The sequence below is a fragment of the Otolemur garnettii genome, unplaced genomic scaffold, assembly GCF_000181295.1.
Source record: "Otolemur garnettii isolate 467f Iridium unplaced genomic scaffold, OtoGar3 scaffold00176, whole genome shotgun sequence".
In the NCBI taxonomy this organism is placed as follows: Eukaryota; Metazoa; Chordata; class Mammalia; order Primates; family Galagidae; genus Otolemur; species Otolemur garnettii.
In genome coordinates this window covers 2,313,391-2,320,963 of record NW_003852571.1, presented here as the reverse complement: position 1 = coordinate 2,320,963, position 7,573 = coordinate 2,313,391, and positions in this window count along the sequence as shown.

Here is a 7,573-nt window from a genome sequence, read left to right as displayed (position 1 = left end):
CTCAGCCTCCCAAGTAGCTGGGACTACAGGCGCCTGCCACAACGCCCAGCTTTTTTTTTTTTTTTTTTGGCCAGGGCCAGGTTTGAACCCACCACCTCTGGTATATGTGGCTGGCGCCCTACTCCTTGAGCCACAGGCGCCACCTATTTTTCGGTTGCGGTTGTCATTGTTGTTGGGCAGGCTTGGGCCGAATCTGCCAACTCAGGTGTACGTGGCTGGAGCCTTAGCTGCTTGAGCTACGGGCACCACCTCCAGCTCTTTTTCTTAAATAATCTCATTGGTAAAATTGTGACTGTCACAATTTTTTTTCTGCAGCAGAAAAAACCCCGAAGGTGAATCCACTAACAAAATACTCAATGTGGCACTCGTGGAAGGATGTTTCATCAGAAGAAATGAAGATGTTCTTTGGTATAATTGTTCACATGACTCTGAATGTGAAGACACAATTAGTTGACTATTTTACTGAAGATTGGCTAGACTGACCTAATTCTTTTTTTTTTGAGACAGAGTCTCATTTTGTCACTCTCAGTAGGTAGAGTGCTGTGGCGTCATAGTTCACAGCAACCTCAAACTCCTGGGCTCAGGATTCTCTTGTTGTCTTGCCATAATAGGGAATGTTAAAAAACACATAACCATTTTCTGAATCACACAGGTAAAATATTAGCAAGAGAAAGGGTCATGCTCTTGCTCAGGCTGGTCTCAAACCTATGAGCTCACGCAGTCGACTGCCTCGGGCTCCCAGAGTGGACTGACCCCACTCTTGAAGGAAGTTTTCTCTCATCTTCATTTTTTCCAAATATTTTGGATGCTGCATTTAGTTCCCTGACACAGCATACCCAAGGGAGCAAGGTAAAGAATGGTAGTGAGTATAAAAACCAGGAACTTTATGTACTAGGAAGAAATGTGGCTAGAGAGCACAGGAGGCTTCAAGGGAAAGATCTGATTCAAGTGCTATAATCTGAAGAAGGCTACAAAGTGGGGGCTTATGAATTTCTTGTCTGTGTGATTCAGAAAATGGTTATATGTATTCTCACATTCCATATTATGGCAAGACAACAACAGAAAGTCTTATTAGTCCTAATTTGCCATTTATATCTGGAACAGTGATTCATTTGGCACTAGTTTTGCGAACACATACACGTGATGCAGGCTATCACACTGACAGGTTCTACATAAGGCCTCAACTTACTCGGGACTTGCATAAAATGAAAATACATAAACAGGAACAGTTGTGGTTTCTTGGATGGACTTTCCAAGTGATCTGAAAGAGAAGAAACTTCAGGAACATGAATTACGTGCCTACCAATGTGATATGAAAATGATGTGCCTCTCATTCCGTGACAAGAGGTCAGTGACAATGCTGAGTACCTTCTTTGGCCTCAAACACAGCTGATTACTGGTTATAGGAAGAAACAACCTGTTCAATTTGAAAAACTGGTAGTTATTTCAGAAAACACAAAGTTGATGGGAAGAGTGGACAGAGCTGATCAGTCCTGTGGATGTTACAGTTTTATAAAGAAGCCCACTACAATGGGTCATAAAATCTCCCCCTTTGCTGGCATCTTCCACCCATGCATAAACAGGGCTCCCACATGAAAAAACATCCCTGATTTCATGTAGAAAGTGGAATCAGTATAATGAAGGATGAATCACAAAAGTATATTTAGACTAAGGCTTCTTTTTTTAATTTATTTTTTATTTTATTTTTTTAGAGACAGTCTCACTTTGTCGCCCTTGGTAGCATGCCGTGGCATCACAGCTCACAGCAACCTCCAGCTCTTGATCTTAGGCGACTCTCTTGCCTCAGCCTCCCAAGTAGCTGGGACCACAGGTGCCCGCCACAGTGCCCAGCTATTTTTTACTGCAACTTGGCCAGGGCCAGGTTTGAACCTGCCCTCCCACCACCACCATCTCCATCCCCCGCGCCCCCCCTCACACTTACCCCCCGCCCCCCCTGCAACCATGTATATGGTGCTGGCGCTGTACTCACTGAGCCACAGGCACCGCCTTAGACTAAGGCTTCTTTTTTATTTATTTATTTATTCATTTATTTATGACAGTCTCACTATGTCGCTCTCAGAAGAGTGCCATGGCATCATAGCAACCTCACAGGCTTGGGCTTAAGCCAGTGGTTCTCAGCCTTCCTAATGCCTCCTAATGCTGAAACCCTTTAATACAGTTCCTCATGTTGTGGTGACCCCCATCCATAAAGTTCTTTTTGTTGCTACTTTTTAACTGTAACTTTGCTACTGTTATGAATCGTAATGTAAATATCTGATATGCAGGATGTATTTTCATTGTTACAAAGGGGTCAGGACCCACAGGTTGAGAACCCCTGGCTTAAGCAATTGTCTTGCCTCAGCCTCCCAAGTAGGTGGGACTACAGGTGCCTGCTACAAGGCCCAGTTGTTTTTTGTTACAGTTGTCATTGTTTAGCTGACCTGGGCTGGGTTCGAACCTGCCACCCTTGGTGTATGTGGCCAGCGCCATAACCACTGTTCTATGGGCCCCGAACCGTAATGTAGAGGATTGCGTGTCATATTTACAGTAACATGTAAGGGATTGAACATCATACTTATTATAACAGTAAAAATCTCAAAACTCATATGAGGAATTGCTGAGAATAAAATATTCTCTTGGCAAGCCTAGAAATCTCTTATCACTTGGAGGCAAGATGCCAAGTAACTCAGTAATCCCAGAGGAGCAAGGATGAGTCCTGCGATAGTAGGGCTGATGTTAAATTAAGTATTAAGCATTTTATGGCAGTTCCTTGAAGAATTAGTGAAGGAAATTGCATGTAGTCTTTTTGGAAATCATTTCCTTAAGTACATAACTTTTTACCACCTTTGTTTAACCATATAAGATCATTTTCTTGAGCACATAGCCACTAAAGCACATGGTCCCTGAACACGCAGACCCTGCATGTCTTTGCTTAGTAATCTTCCACCCATTATGTATCTTCTCAATAAAAGGACTCTGCGAGAAGTGCTCGGGGCTATCCTGCACCTATGGGTAGCCTCACCTCTTGCAGCTTGTACTGTCAGTCCGTGTCTTGTGTGATCATTTATGCAGCTGCGACACCCTAAGGCTTCTTTTTGAATTTAATTGTATTAGCATTGCTTAGAGTACTCAGTGAATACTGAGTTATTATTAGCAAGTTATGTAAGCTGCCTGAGAACCATCCATAACAAGATGGTGATAGAGTCCAACGTACTGGCTCGTCCAGGTATAACTGTCCAGGCAGAACTGACACCCAAGATGAATTGAGTACATGTCCCACCAAGGAAATAATGAATATACCAGTCCCTGCCCCTCTGACCCTTTAAATTCCCACCTGCCATAATCCACATATGGAATTCTTTCCTGGTCAGGGATTTCACCCCACTTGCACCAAGGTGGAATAAAGACCACATTGACCACACAAAACCAGGACTACATTTTCCTTTCATTTCTCAACTTGGAATAATCTTTTACCTTTGGATCCTTAACCTCTCACATGGTGTGGTGAATCTCACTGAGAGAAGCCTCCTTGGGGGGCCAAAGTGTACCCATTGGACCCAACCAAATGGACCCTTTGTCTAGAACTCCTTTTCTCTTCCCATCCCTACTCTAATTCCTTTTCTACTCTCTCTCTACTTCTGTTGTCTTTTTAAAGCATTTGTATGCAACATCTTTGAGCCTTTTTTAGCCTCGAGCATTCTATATAGTCTCTCAGAGCCTTTTAAAACTTCCTTTCCCAGGGCGTGGTGGCTCATGCCTATAATCCCAGCAACTGTGGGAGGCTGAGGAGCGAGAATTGCTTGAGTTCAGGAGTTCAAGACTTGCCTGAGTGAGAGTGAGACCCTGACTCAAAAACAAATGAAAAACCCAGCCAGGTGCCAACAAGCACCTGTAATCCCAGTGGCTTCTGGAGCCTGAGGCAGCGGGATGCCCACAGCCCAAGTCTGAGGTTGCAGTGAGCTATGATGCCATTGCACTGTGCTCAGGGCATAGGGTTGGACTCTGCAACAACAACAACAACAACACTTCCTGGCTTGGTGCCTGTAGCTCAGCAGCTAGGGCGCCAGCCACATATACTGAAGCTGGTGGGTTGAAATCCAACCTGGGCCTGCTAAACAATGACAACTACAACCAAAAAAATAGCCGGGCATTGTGGCGGGTGCCTGGAATCCCTGCTACTTGGGAGGCTGAAGCAAGAGAATCACTTAAGCCACAGAGTTTGAGGTTGCTGTGAGCTGTGACACCACAGCACTCTGCCCAGGACAACAATTTGAGACTCTGTCTCAAAAAAAAAAAGGGCTGCACCTGTGGCTCAGTAGGTAGGGCACTGGCCCCATATCCCTAAGGGTGGCAGGTTCAAACCTAGCCCTGGCCAAACTGCAACAAAAAAATAGCCAGGTGTTATGGCAAGTGCCCATAGTCCCAGCTACTAGGAGGCTGAGGCAAAAGAATTGTCTAAGCCCAGGAGTTGGAGTTTGCTGTCAGCTGTGATGCCATAGCACACTACCAAGGGCGATAAAGTGAGACTCTGTCTCTACAAAAAAAAAAAAAAAAAATAGTCCTTCCTTTTCCTCTTCCCATTTTAACCAAAAATTCCAGTGATCTGTGTCTCTTCTGGTTATGGATTAACCTCAGTGGGACAGGCTCACCCATCCAATGCTCTCCTGTGGGGCTAGGCCACTCTCAGTAGTCTGTGTATTTTCTGGTCATGGGCTAACCTCTGCAATGCATGCTCGCCCATCTGGTGCCCTACTGTGGTCCTAGATTCTTCTGGCTGGTTAAGGTCACACACAGAGGCCAGGCCCTCTTTGACCAAGGTCTTACTTGGAGATGGGATAATTCTTCCTGACCCCAGCATCAGCGAGTCAAGCTCACCCATTCAGTGCCCTCCTGGGGGTCTGGATCACTTTTTCTCGCTGATGGCTGCAGGGGCCAGGTCTTCTCTGCAGCCTTGGCCATTTTGTCCCTCTTTTTCCTCCTCAAAAGTTTTCTTTACATCTTCACTTTATTTATTTATTTATTTTTATTTTTTGAGACAGAGCCTCAAGCTGTCCCCCTGGGTAGAGTGCTATGCAGCTCACAGCAACCTCCAACTCCTGGGCTTAAGTGATTCTTTTGCCTCAGCCTCCCAAGTAGCTGGGACTACAGGTGCCTGCCACAATGCCTGGCTATTTTTTTTTTTTTTTTTGGTGGTGGTTGTCATTGTTGTTTGGCAGGCCCAAGCTGGATTTGAACCCACCAGCTCTGGTATACGTGGCTGGCGCCTTAGCAGCTTGAGCTACAGGCACTGAGCCAACATATTCACTTTAAACTATTTATTTTCTATCTCCGGTTTTCGATATGGGCACCACTTAGTCACAGATTCCCCTTTCTTTACCTCTAAGCTTTCTTTTAGCTCAACTCAAGCCTCTTTGGCTCTATTCTGACCTCAGATCTAAATGCTTCATTTTTTTCTGTAATATTTCTTGGCCTATGTACAATCTGGACAGTCATGTTCAGGTATTTCTCGTACTCTGAAACATTTCTTTTGTGTGTTCGTATTGTGAACCCTCTTAGATTCTCCTGGTGCAGGTAACACTGGCTTTCCCCAGTCCATCTGGGTCTCCATTGTCTTCTTTTGATCTAGCAGACAGACATCCCCCTTTTGCCCCTCCACAGCCCCTTCTCCCTCAACCTCATTCTTACCTGCAGAATTCTTTTTTTTTTTTAGAGACAGAGTCTCACTTTATCACCCTTGGTAGAGGGCTGTGGCCTTTACACCTCACAGCAACCTCCAACTCCTGGGCTTAGGCGAATCTCTTGCCTCAGCTGGGACTACAGGCACCCACCACAACGCATTTTTTGTTGCAGTTTGGCTGGGGCTGGGTTCAAACCCACCACCCTCATTACATGGGGCCGGCGCCCCAGCCAATGAGCCACAGGTGCCACCCATTACCCGCAGAATTCTTACCTGCAGATTTCCTACTGACAGAATTCCACCCCATCCCCCTCTCTCTCTACCACCCCCCACCATGTGGAAGGGAAAAAGAAAAGAATGACAGACAGGGCCACACCTGTGGCTTAAAAGGGTAGGGTGCCAGCTCCTTATGCTGGAGGTGGCAGGGTCAAACCCAACCCCCCCCCCCAAAATGGCAGAACCCGGAGAGAAAAGAAACAAGGCGAAAGTCCAAAAATTCCCCCAGGGCTCTCAGAACACCCCCCCCCCCCAGTGAGATCTCATTGATCTGGCCTTCAAGGTGCAGCAGTGCCTCTTAGAACGCCAGTTATTGGCTTTTGCCATTAGACAAAACCCCGGCTACTTCTTAAAACTCTGCGGGGCACTCTGAAAGGACAAAATCTTCCCTGGGACTGTGTTTTCAGTGCAGCCAACCAGGCTTTTGAGCAGAGTAGTGCACAAATCCAAACCCTCCCCTAAACCATGTCCAGCCTACAAAGGTCCTCACTGGAAGTCTGAATGACCAGTCTTTCTGAAATCTGGTTTTGCTGTCACTCCCAAGACCTAGCAAAAATTACTGACCTCCTGAGCCTAGCTCAAAAGTCTGATGATCCCCCCAAAATCACGATGCCCCTAGATGCTTTCCTGGATATCTAAACTCTGGGTATTTTTTCCAAATGGAAGATAAGCCAATTCCTTTTCTGATATAAAGGTCTTCTAAAACAGGCAGTGATCTCAGGTGATGGGTATTGACGATAAAAACTCCACCCCTAGGTGGCACCTGTTGCTCATTGGACAGGGTGCTGGCCACATACACTGAGGCTGACTGGTTCAAACCTGGCCTGGGCCAGCTAAAACAATGACAACTGCACCAAAAAATATAGCCAGGTGTTGTGGCAGGAGTCCAAGCTAGTTGGGAGGCTGAGGCAAGAGAATCGCCTAAGCCCAGGAGCTTCAGGTTGCTGTGAGCTGTGATGCCATAGTACTCTATCCAGAGCGACACCTTGAGGCTCTGTCTCAAAAAACAAACAAACAAAAAAAAACACCCAAACACCTCCACCCTCGATGCATTCTTTCTGAAATTCATCCCTTGTTATCCCTTCATGCAATGTTCCCCCACTAGGTGAAGATGTCCTCTCAGGATTACTGATGGCCCTGACAATTCCTCTGGCTCCCATCTCTCACTGTCCATCTTCCTCCTTGGTTATCATCTATTATAGGGCCACTAATTATTTTTTTTTGAGACAGAGTCTCAAGCTGTCACCCTGGGTAGAGTTCTGTAGCGTCATAGCTCACAGCAACCTCCAACTCAGGCTCAAGTGATACTCTTGCCTCAGCTTTTCTATTTTTAGTGGGGAGGGGGAGGTCTCGATTTTGCCCCAGGTGGTCTCGAACTTGTGAGCGCAAGCAATCCACCCACCTCAGCCTCCAAGAGTGCTAGGATTATAGGCATGAGCCACCACACCCAGCTTAATTATAATTTGTCTCATTCTCAGTTTCAGAGCAGTAATTCTCTGCCTCATCTCCTGATTTATTAAGCATACAGTCACCCCAAACCAACTGCCCATATCCTTGCCCTACTTGAATATCAACCAGTTCAAACTAAAGAGCCAAACTATTCCTGTAAACTTCATTCCC